We start from the raw sequence: 23,990 nt of genomic DNA, 5'->3' as shown, positions 1-23,990 counted from the left end.
TATACAAACACTAGTAAGGGGGAAGGGAACAAAGGCAGTCCAATGGGCATGGGACAAGGACCTCCCCTTTGGGAGTTGTGGGCTTCGGCCCACCCAACATGAATGCGGTGAGAATTGGCGGAGAGAAGAATCATGAACTGGTGAGGTGGCGTATAACAAAAATTCTATGTTTTATTCTAACTTATTCTGGGTGTCATCAGTGTTCTGGAAAGTAGGTCATGGCTCGTGTTGCGAGAGGTTGTGGGCGTGGTAGGAGAGGCCCTACACCTAGGAAAGACAAGGGGTTGAGCACGTCGGAACCATGCAAGCGCTGAAAATCAATAGAAAACCTCATCACTGAAGCAGCAGAGGCTTACTAAGAAGGGACGTATGCCGGCATCTGAAAATTGCTGGAAGAATGGGAAGAGGAGGTAAAACAAGGAAGCGAGACGGAGGAAGAGATCGATAACTGGAGAGCTCTAGTCCCGGATTCGGGTAACACCCGTGGGAGAATCACACAGTTCAAGTAAACACTGTACTTGTATTGGTTAATGAAGAGTTTATTAGGCAAGGTGAGGGAGTAGATATCTGTGGGTATGGCGATGACACTACAGGGAATGTCGAACTATAAGAAGGATATGGAGAAAATCCTCTTCCAGCTGCATAAACATGATATTAGGCTGGACATAATCAACCGCCATATCCCTTGCATATTGGAGTTGTATGATATGCCAGGGGCATCCGCCAAGGATCCAACACCCGTCGCATCTGCTTCAGAGGATTAGAAGGATTAGAATCCTACCCATGCATAATTTTGTTTTATGCAATTAGCTTTTAATTTTCATGTTGCAAATGTCAGTTTTTACAGTTATGTAGTGTATGGACATGAGATAGAGACATATCTAGGCTAGCTAGAAAGACTAAGACAATATTGTTTTTGGATAGTTTACAACACCGATCGGTGGCCAACAATCTTGGTTTCCCTTCAAGGCAAGTTGAGGCCACCTAGTTAATCTATATGGTGTAAAGCTTACTTATTATATTATAGAAAATGGAATAAACCTACAAAACTTAACAAACAAACAAAAAATTATTTTTTATATACAATTTTTTATTATTTAATTCTATACTATATATTAATAAATTTAATCCCTACTTATAAAATTTTGGGCTTAAATTAAAAATATTATTATAAATCCATACACAACTTTTTTAAATTTAATTTATTTTTTAATATAATATTATATACCTAAATCTTCCATACCTCCCATAGCGAATTATAAGTTACGGTATTTTAAATATAAAAATGGTAATCGAAATATAAAAATAATAATAAGAAAAACCTTCATTGTCTAGGTTGGTTTGTCATTTGTTGTGGGCATCTTTGTTGTTAGTGTAAAAAATCATAAAAATAGAATATTTGGTCACTAAATTACCCGATGAAAATAATAATGGGGTTGTGAAACCCATCTAATCACGGCGCCATCTTGATTGGAGGCGTTGGAAGGTCAAACGAGGATAACCCTTTTTCCCGGGTGGATGAAAGTGGACACCTTGTTGTTTTGTCTTGTGTGTGGAAAATCACAAAATATATAATATCTTCTTGTTGCTCACGCGATGAAAATATCGAGATTACGAAGACAATCTAATCATGTGAGCGTCTCGATTTGATATACTGTAATAGGCGTTCCCTTAGTGAGAGGTGGAAAAATAATTCGAGTTATATATAAATATATATATAATCTGAAAGTATTTTTTAAATTCATATTTTGTAATTGGTGAATTTATTATAAATTTGATAGTCGTCCCTTTTTTTTTATGGAAAGGTGGACAATAATTTAAATTTTATAATTACGAGGATTCAAATATGATGGTATTTTTTTACTCATATACTTATAATTAGTGAATTTATATTATTATTAGTCTTTGTTATCTGGCAATGGTATGGGACTATAGTAATGGGAAACGAAGTGGTTGTTATTAATTGAGTTGTTTATTAAAATAGGTTACTCTGGGATAATCAATTTTTTCAGGAATATAGTCATCTATTGTCTTATTTACCCTCTTCCCGAGGCAAAGGCATAAAACCATATACTATATTTATAAATTTGCTTGCATTTTGATGCTAACCATATACTATATTTATAAATTTGCTTGCATTTTGATGCTAAGGTAAGTTTGGTAAATTAGTGCTAACATTATTTTAATGTTAGTTTTCATGCATTTAATGTTTAAATATATATGATCTTGTGAATTAGAGATATATATCTCATTTTGTGAGTAAACCATACAAGTACTCACATACAAGTGGCATGAGTAAACAAGTGGCATGTGAGTGAACAAGTGGCCAGTGATAGGAGGATTTAAGTGGCTAGTGAAGCCAACACATGTAGAGGTCGGTCTTTAGCAGGCTTTTTATTATCAAACCTGCCTGGACTGCTTCACAATTATATTTCTAGACTGCTTTACAAGTCTTCCTCGATTGCTTCGGTTGTTTCATAATTCTTCCCCGACTGCTTCACAATTCTTCCTCGATTGCTTCGACTGTTTCAGAATTCTCTACACTCTCTCAGTGTCGTGGTAGGGACATATGCTTAGCAACACCTCTTGTTAATTTTATTATGTTAGTCATCAAATAATGCTATTACTATGATTTATGATATGGATTATAGGGGTGTGGGTTTATATAGGTGGGTTATGAAACTAATCCAACACAATTATCAAACAAATAACATCATAGTTTATAACATCGATTGGAAATGTATGGGCTAATGCACTTGGACTTATGAAACTCATGGGATCTTGTTCTTCACGTAAAATCATAGGATCATTTTTATGTTTTTCACATTTTTAAAGTTTTATCATTATTATGAAGGATTGTTTTTATGTTTTTCACATTTTTAAAGTTTTATCATTATTATGAAGGATCGTTTTTATGTTTTTTCACAATTTTAAAGTTTTATCATTATTATTAATGTTTTTTTTAATGATTATTATTATGAAGGTTAATAAATATTTTTATTAATTTTATTGGGTATAGAATAGATTGTGATGAGATATATTGCAAAAATTTCTTGATGTGGAAGATTATTGGTTCAAAATTCCAGGAATAAAAAACCAGTCATAGCAAGGGATGGTATTGTTTAAGTTAGGGGCCATCCCAGGATGATTTTGATGGCTTAGATATCACTAGGTGGCGGTTAATCTAATTATGTTAAAAGCTAATGTGGTCTAGGCCATGTGTCATGCAATGATGATTTTAGATGCCACTGGGTCGAGTTTAATCCATCCATATTAAAGGCTAGTGTGACTCATACCAAATACCATCCCCTTATGATCTTAGATATCCTTAATCAACCAAAAATTAAACATACAACAATCTCACAACTAAACATACAACAATCTCACAGCTCACATAACTCCAAACAAAAAATAATTTATTTTATTAATCTAAAATATAATCCTTCCTCCTCAATTTAGTCGTTGATTTTTATTTGATTTTTCAATTCATTATTAAATTTTTATTCATGAATATTTTTCCCATATTGTATTGGATTCTGGTCTTGGGGAGAGTCATGTATTGGAAATTTGGAAGAGCCAAGTAAGGAAAACGTATTTAATCATTATGGATGAATTGTCTACGAATCCTAACAATTCCCAAGACAAGTTGGAGCAGCCAATTTGTCATTTATATTAATTTACATGAAAAATATCTAGTATTTAAATCATAGTTAGTGTTATTTGAAGCAGCCAATTTGTCATTTATATTAATTTACATGAAAATATCTAGTATTCAAATCATAGTTAGTGTTATTTGAATTAGACGTGATTGCACATTTTAGGAAGGGGACAAACCATTAATCACTCTTATCATCAGATTTTAAGGTATTTTTGAAATAATTGAATAAAGGGTTAAACAATTAATCATTCTTATCATTAGATTTAGAGGTATTTTTGAAATAACTGAATGAAACTGTTAAGAAAAAGGAAACATTGCCCAACTTTACCAATATGAAGATTTTGCAACGGGAAACCATTAGGTATCTGAAGATTTTGCCGTGGGAAACTATCAGGTATCTAAATTATTACCGATATGAATATAAATTTATATAATAATAATTGAATTTAATTGGATTTATAAATTTAAAAAATATTTTTAAATTTATTTTTGAAATTTATTTGCAGATTAATCACTTTATCATTATTTATATAATATTTGTCAATAGGAATTTGAAACCTCCAATATAATTAATCCAAAAAACCAAAATGGGACTAATCCAAAATCAAATTTCATAAATTCAATATATATCACAAAATTCTGAAATCAAATATTCGAAAATCTAATTAACAGAAGCAAGCAAAATATGGAATAAGGGACATATCCACAGACTCCAACCCCATTAAACTTCAAACCTGAAAAATATTATTGCAAGAAACACCCTAATGACCTTTCCAAGAATATTGAAAGGACTAGCTATTTAGTCTAGCTTATAGGTTGATACAGTGACACTGTCGGGCATCCACCTCATATATTCAGTGTTGCTCTTAAATTCCTGTGTCTCAAGCTCCTTTGGATGCGTCTTCACATGCTTCCCTCCTATCTGAAAAATCGTGCACCATAATGCAGGCACCGCGCTCGGTCTTGCTTGTGCCTCTGATCTCAATGGCATTGATCCTCCTCCCTCTAGGTAGTTCGTGAAGACTGGATAATGGTCCTTGTCATGCCCCTGGCCTTTGCACTTTATGCACCATACCTCTTTGCGCGCCTTTGGGAAAGTTATCTTGTCTGTTTCAAACTCTGCATCTCCAGACACAAGTTTTTTAGCTGCGCGTGGATCTGTTGGAATCCCAGGCTAGGATCTTGTATCGGGGTCTCGTGCAATCTCATTGTGATCTCCAAAGCTTCAGCCTAAGTGGATAGCTTCTGCTGTGACAGTGTGGGCCTTAGATGCGCCGTTAGTGACGCAACAAATCATGCGCGTTGTTGCTCATTCATCAAGGTCATGTTGGCTTCGCGAGTCATACCTTTCAGTCTCTGATCTAGCTCCTAGGGGGTCTTGCCTGTAAGCATCGTGATTTCCTTAAACCTGATAATCGACTGTGTCTTTGATTTTGCCCTGCTAAATTCCCTATTTAGCGCAGCTTGCATATCCGCAATCCCCGCGTTTGGATTGTCATTAGAATTATTAATATACCACGCCAGTGCACGATCTTGCAATGCGCTTGCCAGTGTTGCCTTCTTTACATTGTCATCTATGATTCCTAGCGCTTCCCATACAGTGTCTACCACGAACCAAAATTGGTCTGGATCTTCGTTTCCTACTCCTTTGAACACCGACAACTTTATTGAGCTCACCATATTGAACTGTGGTGGTGTGGGAGGAGATTGGGATGAAGAGGGTGAAACTGGCAGTGGTGTAGGTGGGGGTGGTATGCATGGAATTCGTTGCCTTATCAAACTGATCACACTTCTTGGTGAAACTTTCACAAGCTCTTCCTCACTTTCTCGCAGAGTTGAAATCAAGGGGCTAGTTTCTATTTCTGCCCTACCTTCATTTATATAGATCCTCCCACTTCACGTAGCCCCAAACATCAATTTATTCACATAACTCGCTTTTCACACAGTAGCATTTTAATCCAAGTGTTCAAAGATTTAACATACTTACCTCGCGGTCCTTTGAGGAAGCATCGTTCCACCTCGCTATAGCTGACTGGAGTATCTACCGCGAACTCGGTGATAAATCCTCCTATAATTCGATCGAGCCAATGGTCCACAGTGCATGCGATCTTATCTTCCGATGCTTCTAGTATGCGCACAAACTTTGGAGTCCACATAATAGGTTTGCCGAGCCTACACCTTCCTTGACTATCTTCTAGATTCGCGATCCACTCATACAAATCAGAGGGGAAGGATGCAAAGAAAATTTCGTGGATTTCTGTATATAAGTAGCACTCTAACCACTGTTGCTTCGATACTCACAAATTCCTATTTTCCTGTGCCGCGAACATGTGAATCTTTATGTCCAGCCACTCTTTAATTTCTTTCTTTGTCGGATTCCAGTGACACGACATCAGACATCCCTTATGCAAATCCCGGTCCCAGCAACAGAACCATTTGTTGGCTTGTTGGGGCCTAACCCAGGTTCAGAGGTGATTTAGCCAAACAAATCCTGGTACAACTGGCCCTTTCGGCAACATTCCACAGAGCGCGGACTGAGATCTCACCCAAAGTAGTATGGGAGGGTGATAGAACTAGGTTTCCACACCCTGGAGATGTTTGATGAGTTCAAGTGGTCTGTGGTTCTACCTTGTACGCACGTCGCTACGCGCACTTACCCGTACCTTGCAGCCTGAGATGCTGCCTTCGCGCAACCCTATTGGGGGGACCGAATGCTGTTATTACCCAAGCCTTTACCAGTATTCAGTTGTTAGTTGATTAAATTAGCTTACTTGTATGCGTAAAATATACTTAGCAATATAAATCATTCATACAGGTGTGTGGAGTAAATAAACAGTATATTTGCAATTTATATCAAACATGTAATAACCCAAGAACAGATACACAGAATTTAAGATAAAACTTCTCTTTATTATTTCCTTCCTCTATTACAGACTTGACTCCACCCTGCGCACTCAGCTACAGGGGTCCGCGCACTCAGCTGCGGACTGCTAGGCCTCTGCGCACTCAGCTGCAGAGCCTTCTCGTACTCTACGACCCAAGACACACTTAGATTCTTCTTCGTGCTCTTACTTCGCTATCTATTACTTCAATTCTTCTTTTACACTTAGAGTCTTGCTCTATTTATACAACCCCATGGTCTGCGGACCATGGGTAGGCCGACATTACATTAGAAGGCTAGCGCGGACAACCCTGTGACTCTATCATACATTTGGTGCTTCACGCCCGCAATTCACAGAGTCTTTACAACAAGATTAGATCAAAATTTGGGTTTTGAGCCCCAAAACATGCCTTGGGCTATTCCATGCCCAACACATGGAATTCATCAAGGATATCATCTACTATTGGAATGGGAAACATATCCTTTATGGTGAGGTTGTTGAGGGTCTTGAAGTTAGGACACATGCACCACTCCCCATTTTTCTTTAAGACCACGACCACTAGGGATGAATAAGGGCTGGTGCTCGGACGAATAATGCCTACTTCTAGTAGGTCCATGATAATATTTTCAATCTCATTATTTTGTGCGAAAGGATACCTATAGGGGCGAACATTTGGTGGTTGGATACCTGGAATCAAAGGGATGCTATGATCATGCTCACCCTGAGAAGGGGGTAGCTCCTTTGGTTTTTCAAACACCTAATGGTGGTGAATTAGCACCTTTTGCAGATCTGGATAAATTTTGGTAGGGCTTGATTCAATGGCCTAGATTGCATTGAATAGAGCAAAGATCCCATGGTGTCCCTTTTTTAAACGCTTCTACTTTCTATGGAAGTTGATGATTAGTAGAAGCACCTACTTGGCGCCCTTGGAGTGTATGAGTGTGTCCATTATATTTGAAGCTCATATTTAACTCTTGGAAGTCCATGGTAATGGGGCCTAGTATTCGAAGCCATTATGCTCGAAGGACAATGTCACAACCTCCCATTTCAACGGAAAGCATGTGTTTTTTAGGTGATAGTCCCCCATATGGAGCTTTAATTTCTTGCAATTCCCTTCTCATTTCATGGTTCCCCATTAGCTATAAGGACTTGAAAATTAGATACTTCCCTCACAAAAAAATGCATGGCCTCAACAACCCATTTATGGAAAAAATTATGTTTTCTTTCCATTGTCAATCAACACCACCACATGTCAATGCTTAATAAAACCTCTGATTTTAAGCATTTGTGGAGCAGAAACACTTTCCAATGCATGGAGTGAGATAATAGGTTCATTAGGTGTTGTTGTAGTATCTATTTGAGTATCTTGGGGTTCTGTTGCATCCTTCCCAGATACTTTAGTGCCCTGGAATTCATTGTTTGTGTTAGTTTGAGTTGCATTAATATGAAAACTTTGGTTCCTTGCAATGGTAGGCCAGGGAATATTTGTCAATACAATAGTAACACAGTCCTTGTCATCCCCTTTCATCTATTTCCACTGGCGACACCTTTTGCACCTTAAGGGTTTGAGTGGGGCCACTAGCAGGGGTGGGACATGCCTTTGATGTGAATGAAGGATGGATTAGGCGTTAATAACAATTTTTGCATCTAAAACTTTGTGGAAAGCTTCCAACTAAGTAATCAGTTGACAGATTCTAACATGTTCCTGGATGGCTTCCTTGAGGCCACTAATGAAACATTCCATACACAAGGCGTCCCCTATGCCCTCGGCCTGGATGGCTAGTTGTTCAAATGTCGTGATGTAGTCTCGTACTTGTATCGATTTTTTTTTTTTATCTTCCTCAGGCGACCGAGAAGGTGAGAGTCCTTATCAAAACAGGCACAAATGGATTTAGAGAACATATTTCAAGTCGGATTTATGGCGTAGCACTTCTGATGCCATTACCACCACTGCTAGTGTTCTTGGTCCAAGTAAAGAGATCTTTCACGTAGTTTGGTTTCATCATCCCATATATTATTGAGTTGAAAATATTGTTCCATTTGTGCCACCCACACTGTTGGGTTAGAACCCTTAAATTTGTGCATGTCAATTTTGGGCGTCTTATTGCTAGAATATTGGTAACCTCATGGAAATTATGATACCCATCATATTGATGTTGGCTAGGTTCTCCTTCCAGGTTGGCATGGCCATGGTTCCCCTCCCCTGCGAGGTATTTAGCTTTGAGGATGTGTTGTATTGGTCCCAAGGCTTTGTAATTGCCTCTTCTACTTTAGTGGTGACGCTCGTTTCTAGGTCTTCCACCTTTTTATATAGGTTTTCCATAGCTTGAGCCTGCGTAGCTACCATACAATGATCAGGGTCATAATTTTGGGTTACTTAAAATTTGTATGGATGTAATGGGTGTGAGACAAGGACTTTGTTGACGTAGGTCACTGGTAGGCCTTCAAAAAAATTCAGGGCCACATGAAAAAAAGTCATAGTAGCGGATGGTATTACTGTGATCAGCTCATAGTCATGAATCCCATGGGCTAGGTCTCTTGCAAGTGGAACTTTGCGGCCATTTTTTTAATTTTTTAGTTTTACTCTCATAGGAGTATTACTCCTAGCTGATCAATATTGTAATGTTGAAATCCCAAAATTTTGATACTACAAAATGTGTAGGAATTTAGTAGTCCTAGTTGATTAATATTGCAGTGATAGGAACCCTCACTGCTGAAGACTACAAAATGTGTAGGAATGTGGTTGTCCCAAATGATCACAATTGTGGTTGTCAAAACCCCATCAATTGAATACTACAAACTGTGTAATAATTTGGTTGTCACAACTAATCAAGATTGCGGCGACAAAACCCCCAACTTCTAGATATTGTAAAATGTGATGGTCAATCAACAAAAAATGAGGGAACTATGGAAATAAATTAATTTCAAGTACTACAGATCGCAATATATGCCAAAGGTCCAATAATAGTACTCAGCCCAATCTTTCGGAGCGCTAACTAAGGAGGATAGATCGTTCCCTTCACTGTACTCCTTGATTACCCTAGATATGTGCAAGTAATAGCCTCGAGTGTTTTTCTTGATGTATTGTAGAAGCAAGATGGTCGATAACCTATCTATGGTTGGTTTTAAGGTAACCTTAGGGGGCTTCCGATATACCAGAGGTACGTGGAAGCGCAATCCATGTATAGGTGATTTCTAATGCACTACTAATTGAAGGGGTACCAACAGGGGTTATAAGGGGGTCCAACAAACGTGACAACCTCTTGTAGTTCCTGCATGTATGCTTCCCCAAATGAAATTTGCTTCACATAACGATAGATATGTAGTTTAAAGACGACATAACACGTCTCTAGCCTAAAATATTTTTAGCTAAAATTATTTGTGCAACTAACTCGGAAAAGTGCTCTGATACCACTTGTAGTATGTTTGACTTGCATAAAATATTAGAAGTGCGAAATATGCCAGAAATACCACAAAAAATACACAATAAGATGATAACAATACAAATATTTTATTAAGATTTGTAACAATATTGTTCACTTGCCTCTTCGAGGGGGCAAACTCTAGTAGAACATAGTTCAATTACACAACACAATGCAAGATTTCCCTTACTATTTTCAACAATATATAGTCTCATGAGACCCAAAACCTTAACTACTCATGGTCCCTTTCATATAATGCAAGGTAACCACTTTATTTATTAACTATGACTCGTTATAACTAATTGTGACCCTTTTTTTAATAATATAAATCAACCATTTACAATACTTACCAATTTTATTTATTAAACTAACTGATCATAATTTATTAAACTAACTAATCATAATTTAGCTAATTTTTACAAGTTATCTTGGGTTTATTACATTTATAAAGCGATTAGAGTAACCAAAGATTGTTAAAATCTTAACTTCTTATTAAACGTAAGAATGTTTTATTCTTGACATGCATTTTATATATATGATATCCATAAAAAATGTTTTATAGAATATTAGAAATGATCCAGCTGTGCACTATAAAATTCAGGGACCCATAGAATTCAGATCCAGTTGTGCACTATAACCCAAAAACCTGTAATCTAGATCTTGCTCTTCATTAGATATGCAATTCGTAAGTGCCCTTGCCTAATCATCTTCACCTCCTTTTATAGTCTTAGGCCTTGCTCAATACCATGGTCCAAAACCACTTAGAATCAATACCGTGGACCAAATACCTGGGGTCAACATGCCGGACAAGATACCTTGGACCAACACCATGGATCACAATACCATGGACCAAAACCAACTTTTTGAGATGTACGTGCGTTTCCTTCTGTGAAAGTGCGTGTGTACGTGAACCTGCGTGTATACGCGACTTGGTATATAGTGAACCTGCGTATACCTTTCTTTCTTCATTCTTGGTGTTTACCTGCTATACTGTGATCTTTCATCTGAGAGAGTTGCCTTCTGAACTGATTCCCTGAAGCTACCCTGCATTTCATCACATCTATATATATTACTTGTCATGCATTCTGTCACATCTGATATCTCTTCTATAGATTCATCTAGTTACCATGTACAAGTGAGTTGTTTTGCGACAAGTGGGTTGCCATCAAGTACAACACATGCATCATAATGCCAACAATCTCCCCCTTTGGACTTGATGCAACAACAACACCAGGTCACTCTCTCCCTTTGACATCAAGGGAAAAGGGTGGACCAATATCTTCTCCCCCTGAGAGTAGAAGACTTTCATATCTGAATAGCTGAATATTAATCATGCTCCCCCTAGGCACATGCTGAATTCTTATATTGAACTTCCTTTTTGTTCATGCTGAGATGTACTGTATCATCCATGCCCCCCCTGTGCACATGCAGAGTCTGCAAATATTTTCAAGAATAAAAACATGACTCTATAACTCAACTATGTGAGTTTGACCTTCCTATCCTCAATGACTCATACATACATTCATTCTCCCAACCAAGTGGGGATAAACTTGACTCATCCACCCAACCAAGTGGGTATATACCAAATGTTTATACATGATAGAATAAGAACATTGCATCATCCATCCCATGCATAGTGGGGAAACAAAATAGGTCGTTACATGACCTTGATAATAAAAGATATACATGACATAGTGACCAAATATCTAAAACAAGACCATGATAGTCATCAACAACTACCATCAGCAGCATCTATCAATCGCCATCCAGACCAGCAACCATGTATATGTCCATCATTAGTCCCCAAGTTATGACAATGTAAATCTCATCAACTTGTGAAAAAATATGTCTGCATATAGATATCAACTCATCCTCTTGATTTCATCAAGATCAACTTGCTTTGTTTCCTTAGTAGCAAGAGACTTATCATAACCTCAGCATATGTCATATCTCAATCATTCACATCATATCATCTGTATGCGAAAAACACCATAGTCATCATCTATGATCATAACATTGTCATTAATAACAGTATGATCTTTCCACAAGAACCTTCAATATATCAACCATGTATCATCACTAGGGAACATCCCACATCTGATAAGCATCAACCATGATAATAAACATATGTGAGTATCAACCTATCATCATAAGGTAAGAAATCAAAGTGATTAAGTAAGCCATGTCTTCGAATATCCATGTCTTCAAATAGCTATGTCTCCATGTGACCTACAATAACACCATTCTCTTGGCCAACCAACAATATGAAACTTAAGTAATCATCCGTGTATCCATCATACTGTATATCCATAAAATAGATATCAATATGTATCTAGAAAGCCATGATCTTATGGTTATTTGTCAAGATTTCTTTATATCATCGACAACAGCGATCCTCAACCGTGTGAGAACCAAGAACCATAGGAATCCTACATCATAAGTGTACTATATGATCTTTAGAAGGCATGGTGACAGCAGCATGAAAGAAATGAGTGGCTCATCATTAAGTAATGAAGTTGTGTACTCAATATTTGTACTTCTTCTTGTCCTTATTAAGATCATCTTGTAAGCAATATATATGACTATATGCATCATTAAGGAATCATCCACAACCATCCATGAATCTGATCTGAAAACCAACTATGTGACCCCCAAGTATCAGGATGAGATTTTATCATAGGCAACTCATAACCGTAACATAGCAAGATGTATCATTTAGCCATATAAACATCATCATCATTGATTAGGTACCAAAGACTTGTAAACATAATGCCAACAATGCTTTATTAGAAGCATAACATGTTCTCCCCCTGAACATGTTCCATCTATTCACTGTCAGATCTGATCATGCACATATCAACAAGAAGTATCAAGGCATCATCAACAATCAGATATACACCAAGTTAATTTGTGAGGATCAAAAACAACATCTTATGAGTATCAATATATTTACACACATTATCAGGAGATTGTAACCATCATCAAACAGAGAAATAATTGACTTATCCTTTTTCCTGAGTCTGTCCCACTGCTTTTCCTCAAACTAACATATACGCGAATGTGCAGTGTCTAACTCGCGCATATACGCGATTTCTCTTCATGAAAATTGTGTATGAGATTTAGAAAACTGAAGTTTCACACTTTCAGCTCCCTCTGAGTCTGTAATGTCTATACATTGTGCTATGCCACATCTTTCTGACTGTACTTACTTCTTCTTCCATATTTTCAAGTGTGAAGATGTTTTCTCCTTTTGGTATGGTGCCCGTACTTTGTTCCTGCATTCCTTAGCCATATGTCCAAGTTTGTTACATGCATAACATCTCATATGTTTCATATTCCTTCTATAGCAGTCAATGGCTTTGTGACCAAACATATTGTAAGAAAAACAATATCCCTTAAAGTACCTGGAACGTGATGATCTTTCTGTGTGACGGTCTTGAACCATTCTATTTCTGCATCTGGTTGCAACATGTCCAAAATTATGACATACATAACATTCAACATTATTCATTTGAGGAAATAACTGACTATCACTTCCATAGTTAGGAGTAAAAGATTTTCTTTGAAGAATTTCTTTCCTTGGTTGTTGATGGGATTGACCTCTCATCTCCTTGTTGAGCATTTTAGATTTCGCATTAGAGTTCCTTGTTTTACTTTGCGAACTAGATTTACCTTCAACAGATTCATGAAAACCAGGACCAATTTTGATAGCAGGAGACCTTTGACTACTAAGAATATCGTCCAAGATCTTAGTACTTTCTTGAAATCGTAAGAGCTTATCCTTTTCTTCTAATTTATCTTTTAGAATATTTACCTCAACCTGATGTTTCTCTTCCTTTTCAAGATACTGCTTCTTCTTGATTCGTTCAGCTTTTCTTCCTTCTTCCAACTGATGTCTTAATTTAAGAACTTCGTTTTCTTGTTTTTCAAGAGCTTGGAGTAGTTCTTATTCTGCTTATTTGATTCTTCAAGATCTTCTTTTAGCAAGAGGATCTTAGCTTCAAGACTTTCATAGTAACTGCATCTATCTCCGAGTTTCTTGATTGTTGTGCTCCTTTCATTTACTTCATTTCTTAATGTTGTCAGTTCATCCTGTACCTTTTGAAATTGATCTTCCTTTTCCTTGAATTGCTTCCTTACCTTGTTTCCTTCTTCTAGTTGGGCTTTTAGTTTGGTAGCTTCTTCTTTGAAGGCACATTCCCTTTTGTCCAAAAGATCTTGTTGATCTCTAATTTTGTCAACAAGCCTTTTAAATTCTGCCTCTATTTGATATCTTTCTTCCACACCCATAAGCGCAAATTCAGTTGTTTCGCTATCACTTTCATAATCTTCAAATGGATGAAGAAATGTATCAACAGAGGGTAACAAATTCATACATGTTAGTTCGTTTTCTTGTTCATATTCTGGTGATTTTGAATCTGAAGAGTTGCTTCCACATATTCCTCGATCGATTCTCCCACTATCATAGTTCCTTTGAGATGTCTTCTTCTTCTAAGGCGCTTTCTTCTTTAGCTTCTTTCACATTGTTCTACGGATCTCCTTCAAGCGATCAAGCTTTTACCAAAGGACCTGCTCTGATACCAATTGTTGGAAATAATACTTAGAGGGGGTGAATCAGTGTTAGCAAGTAAATAATATTTCATTTTCAAATTCTGATTCATATACGCTACTTCAGTTATTGAAACTTGCGTGTATATGCAACTGCGTATAAGGCAACTAGCGTATACTCTGTAAACTTATAATTTAGTTAATTCTTCATATGTTGATCTTTAATCTGTGCATCAGAACCATATAAACAGTAACCAGGAGCAGTAAAGATAGAACAGATAGTCACACACATGAACACAAGATATAAGGTGGAAACCCATTGTGGGTGAAAACAACCTGCTGCAATCGTCTCTATCTTTCTTTTAATAAGAAACTTCTTTTTACAATATTTTGTACTGGTGCAGTCTTATACCAGTACGCAGGCTTCTATGTGCAGAAGGCTACAACCTTCTCTCTTTCTCCAGCTTCTCCTGGAAGGGAGCTACAACCCCCTAGCTCTTGTACTAGCTGATGTACTAGTACCTAGGTGCTGACCTACAGAAGACTACAACCTTCTCTTTTGCTCCAGGGACCACGTTTCATAAATTTTCAGACTGGATCCATCAATAACATCAATCAAATGTCAAATATATCTGCATCGACCAATCTCCTTTGCACCAACCAAAAATTGAATCAAACAATCGCTTCTCTAAATGTTGTAACCAGAATACAGTAACAGTAACCAGAACCCAAGCCAGAACCCAAAACACTGCAACAGCAATCAGAAGTAGCTTAAGCATATTTTATGAGACGTACGCTACTTCAATGTGAGGAACTTGCGTGCATACGCACTTGTATCAAGGAAAACTTGCGTATATGCACTTTTGAAATGTCGAACCAGCGTGTATATGCGCCTTTGCTATAAGGAACCTGCGTACAGATCTATAAATGATGGTTTAACCTTTACAATTATTCAGACATCAGATATACCCAGATCATCATATTTACAACCTACGACATGCACCAATTATTAATATAAAAGATCAAAACCATACAAAGATACTTCTCTTCAAGCCTTAAGATCTTGACCCATCAATAGAACTTATCCTTCATCAAGCGCTCAGGTTCATCCTTGATTCAGATCTAGCTGTGCACTATAACCCAATAACCTGTAATCTAGATCTTGCTCTTCATTAGATATGAAATTCGTAAGTGCCCTTGCCTAATGATCTTCGCCTCCTTTTATAGTCTTAGGCCTTGCTCAATACCATGGTCCAAAACCACTTAGAATCAATACCTTGGACCAAATACCTGGGGTCAACACGTCGGACAAGATACCTTGGACCAATACCATGGAACATAATACCATGGACCAAAACCAAGTTTCCGACATCTATGCGCCTTTCCATCTGTGAAAGTGCATGTGTACGTGAACCTGTGTGTATATGCGACTTGGTATATAATGAACTTGTGTATACATTTCTTTCTTAATTCTTGGTGTTTACCTGCTATATTGTGATCTTTCATCTGAGAGAGGTTAGGAAATAACCGACTATCACTTCCATAGTTAGGAGTAAAATTTTTTCTTTGAAGAATTTCTTTCCTTGGTTGTTGATGTGATTGACCTCTCATCTCCTTGTTGAGCATTTCAGATTTCGCATTAGAGTTCCTTATCTTACTTTGTGAACTAGATTCACCTTCAACAGATTCATGAAAACCAAGACCAGTTTTGATAGCAGGAGACCTTTGACTACTAAGAATATCATCCAAGGTCTTAGTACTATCTTGAAATCATAAGAGCTTATCCTTTTCTTCTAATTTATCTTTTAGAATATTTACCTCAACCTGATGTTACTCTTACTTTTCAAGATACTGCTTTTTCATAATTCCTTCAGCTTTTCTTCCTTCTTCCAACTGATGTCTTAATTTAAGAACTTCGTTTTCTTATTTTTCAAGAGCTTGGAGTAGTTCTTTATTCTGATTATTTGATTCTTCAAGATCTTCTTTTAGCAAGAGGATCCTAGTTTCAAGACTTTCATAGTAACTGCATCTATCTATGAGTTTCTTGATTGTTGCGCTCCTTTCATTTACTTCATTTCTTAATGTTGTCACTTCATCCTGTAGCTTTTGACATTGATCTTCCTTGTCCTTGAATTGCTTCCTTACCTTGTTTCCTTCTTCTAGTTGGGCTTTTAGTTTGGTAGCTTCTTCTTTGAAGGCACATTCCCTTTTATCCAAAATATCTTGTTTAATCTGTGCATCAAAACCATATAAACAGTAACCAGGAGCAGTAAAGGCAGAACAGATAGTCACACACATGAACACAAGATATAAGGTGGAAACCCAATGTGGGTGAAAACCACCTGCTGCAATAGTCTCTATCTTTATTTTATTAAGAAACTTCTTTTTACAATATTTTGTACTGGTGCAGTCTTATACCAGTACGCAGGCTTCTATGTGCAGAAGGCTACAACCTTCTCTCTTTCTCCAGCTTCTCTTGGAAGGGAGCTACAACCCCCTAGCTCTTGTACTAGCTGATGTACTAGTACCTAGGTGCTGACCTATAGAAGACTACAACCTTCTCTTTTGTCCCAGGGACCACGTTTCATAAATTTTCACACTAGATCCATCAATAACATCAATCAAATGTCAAATATATCTGCATCGACCAATCTCCTTTGCACCAACCAAAAACTGAATCAAACAATCACTTCTCTGAATGTTGTAACCAGAATACAGTAACAGTAACCAGAACCCAAGCCAGAACCGAAAACACTGCAATAATAATCAGAAGTAGCTTAAGCATATTTTATGAGACGTACGCTACTTCAATGTGACGAACCTACGTGCATACGCACTTGTATCAAGGCAAACTTGTGTATACTCACTTTTGAAATGCCGAACCAGCGTGTATACGTGCCTTTGTTATAAGGAACCTACGTACAGATCTGTAAATGATGGTTTAACATTTACAATTATTCAGACATCAGATATACCCAGATCATCATATTTACAGCTTATGACATGCGCCAATTATTAAGATAAAAGATCAAAACCACACAAAGATACTTCTCTTCAAGCCTTAAGATCTTGACGCATCAATAGAACTTATCCCTCATCAAGCGCTCAGGTTCATCCTTGATTCAGATCCAGTTGTGCACTATAACCCAATAACCTGTAATCTAGATCTTGCTTTTCATTAGATATGCAATTCGTAAGTGCCCTTGCCTAATGATCTTCGCCCTCTTTTATAGTCTTAGGCCTTACTCAATACCATGGTCCAAAACCAGTTAGAATCAATACCTTGGACCAAATACCTGGGGTCAACACATCGGACAAGATACCTTGGACCAATACCATGGATCATAATACCATGGACCAAATACCACGAACCAAAACCAAGTTTCCGACATGTACGCGCCTTTCCTTCTGTGAAAGTGTGTGTGTACATGACCCTGCGTGTATATGCGACTTGGTATATAGTGAACATGTGTGTATACGCGACTTGGTATATAGTGAACCTGCGTATACCTTTCTTTCTTCATTCTTGGTGTTTACCTGCTATACTGTGATCTTTCATCTGAGAGAGTTGCCTTCTGAACTGATTCGTTGAAGCTGCCCTGCATTTCATCACATCTATAAATACCACTTGTCATGCATTTTGTCACATTTGATATCTCTTCTCTAGATTCATGTAGTTACCATGTACAAGTGAGTTGTTCTGCTACAAGTGGGTTGCCATCAAGTACAACACATGAATCATAATGCCAACAACTTGTGGCACCGAAATGCGTGAGGGGTAGAGGCTCGTAGCGAGGGGTAGGGGGAAGCAGTTGGTAGGGGGCTTGGGGCACAACCACGCATGCGACTCACAAAGAAACCACTGGGGTAGCTGGAACCCTTACTGGAATGATGGAAAGGCCATAAATCCTGAATGGAAACCCAGTCGGGGGGAACTGAGAGGCAAAACCACTTATCCTTGGGACGAGGGGGCAAGAAACTAGAATTATCGCATGCATGCTACTCGAATCAATGAGGGTTTGCAGGCTCGGCTCGGGCTGGGGAGGGATGACTTGTATACAAACACTAGTAAGGGGGAAGGGAACAAAGGCAGTCCAAGGGGCATGGGACAAGGACCTCCCCTTTGGGAGTTGTGGGCTTCGGCCCACCCCAGCATGAATGCGTTGAGAATTGGCGGAGAGAAGAATCATGAACTGGTGAGGTGGCGTATAACAAAAATTCTATGTTTTATTCTAACTTATTCTGGGTGTCATCAGTGTTCTGGAAAGTAGGTCATGGCTCGTGTTGCGAGAGGTTGTGGGTGTGGTAGGAGAGGCCCTACACCTAGGAAAGACAAGGGGTTGAGCACGTCGGAACCACGCAAGCGCTGGAAATCAATAGAAAACCTCATCACTGAAGCAGCAGAGGCTTACTGAGAAGGGACATATGCATGCATCCGAAAATTGCTGGAAGAATGGGAAGAGGAGGTAAAACAAGGAAGCGAGACGGAGGAAGACATCGATAACTGGAGGGCTCTAGTCCGGATTCGGGTAACACCCGTGGGAGAATCACACAGTTCAAGCAAACACTGTACTTGTATTGGTTAATGAAGAGTTTATTAGGCAAGGTGAGGGAGTAGATATCTGTGGGTATGGCGATGACACTACAGGGAATGTCGAACTATAAGAAGGATATGGAGAAAATCCTCTTCCAGCTGCATAAACATGATATTAGGCTGGACATAATCAACCGCCATATCCCTTGCATATTGGAGTTGTATGATATGCCAGGGGCATCCGCCAAGGATCCAACACCCGTCGCATCTGCTTCAGAGGATCAGAAGGATTAGAATCCTACCCATGCATAATTTTGTTTTATGCAATTAGCTTTTAATTTTCATGTTGCAAATGTCAGTTTTTACAGTTATGTAGTGTATGGACATGAGATAGAGACATATCTAGGCTAGCTAGAAAGACTAAGACAATATATTTTTGGATAGTTTACAACGCCGTCCGGTGGCCAACAATCTTGGTTTCCCTTCAGGGCAAGTTGAGGCCACCTAGTTAATCTATATGGTGTAAAACTTACTTATTATATAATAGAAAATGGAATAAACCTGCGAAACTTAACAAGCAAACAAAAAATTATTTTTTTATATACAATTTTTTATTATTTAATTCTATACTATATATTAATAAATTTAATCCCTACTTATAAAATTTTGGGCTTAAATTAAAAATATTATTATGAATCCATACACAACTTTTTTAAATTTAATTTATTTTTTAATATAATATCATATACCTAAATCTTCCATACCTCCCATAGCGAATTATAAATTACGGTATTTTAAATATAAAAATGGTAATCGAAATATAAAAATAATAATAAGAAATAATAATGGGGTTGTGAAACCCATCTAATCACTGCGCCATCTTGATTGGAGGCGTTGGAAGAGCAAACGAGAATAACCCTTTTTCCCGGGTGGATGAAAGTGGACACCTTGTTGTTTTGTCTTATGTGTGGAAAATCACAAAATATATAATATCTTCTTGTTGCTCACGCAATGAAAATATCGAGATTACGAAGAGAATCTAAGCGTCTTGATTTGAGATACTGTAATAGGCGTTCCCTTAGTGAGAGGTGGAAAAATAATTCGAGTTATATATAGATAATCTGAAAGTATTTTTTAAATTTATATTTTGTAATTGGTGAATTTATTATTAATTTTATACTCGTCCATTTTTTTTTATGGAAAGGTGGACAATAATTCAAATTTTATAATTAAGAGGATTCAATTATGATAGTGTTTTTTTAGTGAATTTGTATTATTATTAGTCCTTGTTATCTGGCAATGGCATGGGACTATAGTAATGAGAAACGAAGTGGTTATTATTAATTGAGTTGTTTATTAAAATAGGTTACTTTGGGATAATCAAATTTTTCAGGAATATAGTCATCTATTGTCTTATTTACCCTCTTCGCGAGGCAAAGGCATAAAACCATATACTATATTTATAAATTTGCTTGCATTTTGATGCTAACCATATACTATATTTATAAATTTGCTTGCATTTTGATGCTAAGGTAAGTCTGGTAAATTAATGCTAACATTAGTTTAATGTTAGTTTTCAGGTATTTAATGTTTAAATATATATGATCTTGTGAATTAGAGATATATATCTCATTCTGTGAGTAAACCATACAAGTACTCACATACAAGTGGCATGAGTAAACAAGTGGCATGTGAGTGAACAAGTGGCCAGTGATAGGAGGATGTAAGTGGCTAGTGAAGCCAACACATGTAGAGGTCGGTCTTTAGCAGGCTTTTTATTATCAAACCTGCCTGGACTGCTTCACAATTATATTTCTAGACTGCTTTACAAGTCTTCCTCGATTGCTTCAGTTGTTTCAGAATTCTTCCCCGACTGCTTCACAAGTGAGTTGACTGTTTCAGAATTCTTCCACGACTGCTTCACAATTCTTCCTCGATTGCTTCGACTGTTTCAGAATTCTTGCCCAACTGCTTCAACTGTTTCAGAATTATCAACTTCACAATTCTTCTTTCGCTTGTTTCACAGTTTCACAATTATCTGCTTTATGCACAATATAGTAGCAAGATTCCTGTGAAATTATTGTCAAAATCTGAAAGAGTACAAAATTTGAAAGAGTAAGAGACTATTTGAGAGAAATCACTAGTCAGACAGAACAAGTCAAGAAATCACTAGTTGGATAAATCAAGAAATCACTAGTGGGACAAGTCAAGCATTCCCCTATCGCCTCTATTAATTATTGGTTTTCTAGGTTATTTATTTTTTTATTTTTTTCTATATGCACCTATGCCCAACCTCTATTAATTAATGGTTTTCTAGGTTCATAAAATAAAAATAGTTCTTCTTATCCAAGAAAATAAAAATTAAATTCAATATTCTTTCTTATCCAAGAAAATATTTTTCTTTTTCTTTTTTGTTGTATGCACCTGTGCCCAACCACTATTAATTACTAGTTTTCCAGGTTCATAAAATAAACCTCTATTAATTACTGGTTTTCTAGGTTCATAAAATAAAAGCGGTTTTAAATGAAAAACTGTAATTTAAATTCAGTATTCTGCTAGGTTCATAAAATAAAAGCGGTTTTTCTTATCCAAGAAAATAAAAAACTGTAATTTAAATTCAGTGTTCTGTTATTTTTCAAGTCTTGAGATTCAGGTTTCAATAAACTAATTGATTTTATACTCAGTGAAACATGAAGGGAATGCAAAACAAAATTGTAAAACAAAAGCTACTAGCCCCATTGAATTCTCTCTGTAATAGTGATGGTTGAAGCCTCCCCATTCTTGGATCTCTGAGCTGCAGCTTAATGCATGTAGAGAAGCAATATGGACACAAAAATAATGAACAACATGCTCACTGCAACCCCAAGACAATCATGCTCAAATTAATGGCAGATCTTGTTATCTCTTCTCGTAACTTGTACGCCCTCGATATTTCGGCCCCTCCTCCACCAAGGATCGAGTCACGGTACCAATAGTTCTAATTCTATGTTGTTCCCTATTCCAATTTAGCTCAGCTGAAGCATCATATGTTGATTGAGTTCCAGCTTCACTACCAGGAGCAGAAGAAGTCAATATAGAGTTTGAGCAAGTCAATATAGAGTTTGTTCTATATGACCTTGAAGGACACACCACGGCAGGAGGCGGAGATTCATTTCCGGATCTCCCCCCATCCATCCTTGGTTGCATGACCAGAGAAGTGGATGTCGTGCCCACTGAATAGGATGATGAGTGAATATTCTGGGATAGTTGGTGTAGCTGATCCATTACTAAAATCCCTAGATCTTACTTTATGAAAGCCATGCTCCTTTGTAATTGGCACGCCCAACTCAGACATGCAGACCTGTATTCTATCATCGCTTCTATACAAACCAGGATACCTCTGAATACACTTATCTTGCATAGTCTCCAACACCTTTGCCAGAGGATAGCTAATGGAAAATCCACCTCCCCCCTAATCCATACTATAAGAAAAGAAAATATTATGCAAATGAGACTTTGTAAACTGCCAATGCAGTAAGGTTTCGTGTAATCATACTTGGACATAACCCTCACCAGATTATCAGTAATAAAGACAGTATCATCATCCCCCATGAGAAACCAATGTACATCGGGAAGACCCATTCTGAAAGTCAGACACAATGCGGGAAATTTTAATGGCAGATCTGTGTCCTTGCTTCTTGGTGTACTTAAAATCGGAGGTATTAGTTGATATTCTCCATGGGGGCAGGGAAGAATTGTCACCCTTGCCAGTTTTCATAGGCTTCTCTAACCAAATAAACGCCCTCATCTCCTTCGTCCTCCACCACAACTTTATGTATTATTTTCTCTTGTCCCATAACCTAGCAGAGGTGGCAATCCCAAACATATGTGCTTCAATTCGGTTCTTGTAGAATCAGAAATAGCTTGAAGCCCTTTCCTATGAATACCAGCCTCATCGACATTGACAACATTTGTAGTATTCTCCATGGCTAAAACTTCCAGACTGTTACTAGTACTAGTACTAGAACTGTAGCAATTGTGCGTGGTCAAGAAAGAAGAATTAGTGCACCAGTAGAGAAAGTTGAAGTATTTTCCTGCTGCAGAAATCACTGTGCCATGTTTTGCTTACTGGGACAAGGAGTGAGCGACGACTTGGTGGCGACGGAAGTGGAGGAAGGAGTTCGAGTGAGGTTGTCACCACATCGAAAAAAAGACAAATCTCATGCTGCTCTAACCATGTGGTTGTCTTCGTTTGAGGCATGAAGACAAGTTTCATTTAGTCTCTCACCACATTCACTTGCCAGAACACTTGCGGACATTAGGCGCTTAAACTTTCATCCAGAAACTTTAATGCCTGGAACAGTTGTCGGCATTCGCATAAACTTGATTTTTTTGCTTAAACTTTGGTCCTGAAACTTTAAGGCCCAGAACAACGATGGGAATTCACATAAACTTGATTTTTTTGCTCATTATTTTATGAACGAACAATTTAATATAGGCAATTATATTTCCATATAAATGATGTAGAGCTTACTTAGTATTCATTGCCTAAATCATTGGGCGAGTCGGCTACAACACCAAATGTAAGACATGTTGCTTAGCAACACCTCTTGTTAATTTATTGTGTTAGTCATCAAATAATGCTATTACTATGATTTACGATATGGATTATAGGGGTGTGGGTTTATAAAGGTGGGTTATGAAACTAATCCAACACAATTATCAAACAAATAACATCATAGTTTATGACATTGATTGGAAATGTATGGGCTGATGCACTTGGACTTATGAAACTCATGGGATCTTGGACTTATGAAACTCATGGGATCTTGTTCTTCACCTGAAATCATAGGATCATTTTTATGTTTTGTTTTTTTTAACGATTATTATTACGAAGGTTAATAAATATTTTTATTAATTTTATTGGGTATAGAATAGATTGTGATGGGATATATTGCAAAACATTT

General features: G+C 37.4%; 1 pseudogene; it reads right to left on the bottom strand.

The window, feature by feature from the left end:
* Nucleotides 1–22,192: 22,192 nt before the first annotated feature.
* Nucleotides 22,193–22,909, bottom strand: LOC149261974 (uncharacterized; annotated as a pseudogene).
* Between the last annotated feature and the right edge of the window lie 1,081 nt (nucleotides 22,910–23,990).

Source organism: Pinus tabuliformis, chromosome 6 (assembly GCF_031772625.1).
Source record: "Pinus tabuliformis cultivar Carrire ecotype Pingquan chromosome 6, CPIR1, whole genome shotgun sequence".
In the NCBI taxonomy this organism is placed as follows: Eukaryota; Viridiplantae; Streptophyta; class Pinopsida; order Pinales; family Pinaceae; genus Pinus; species Pinus tabuliformis.
This window is presented reverse-complemented; position numbering and strand designations above follow the sequence as displayed.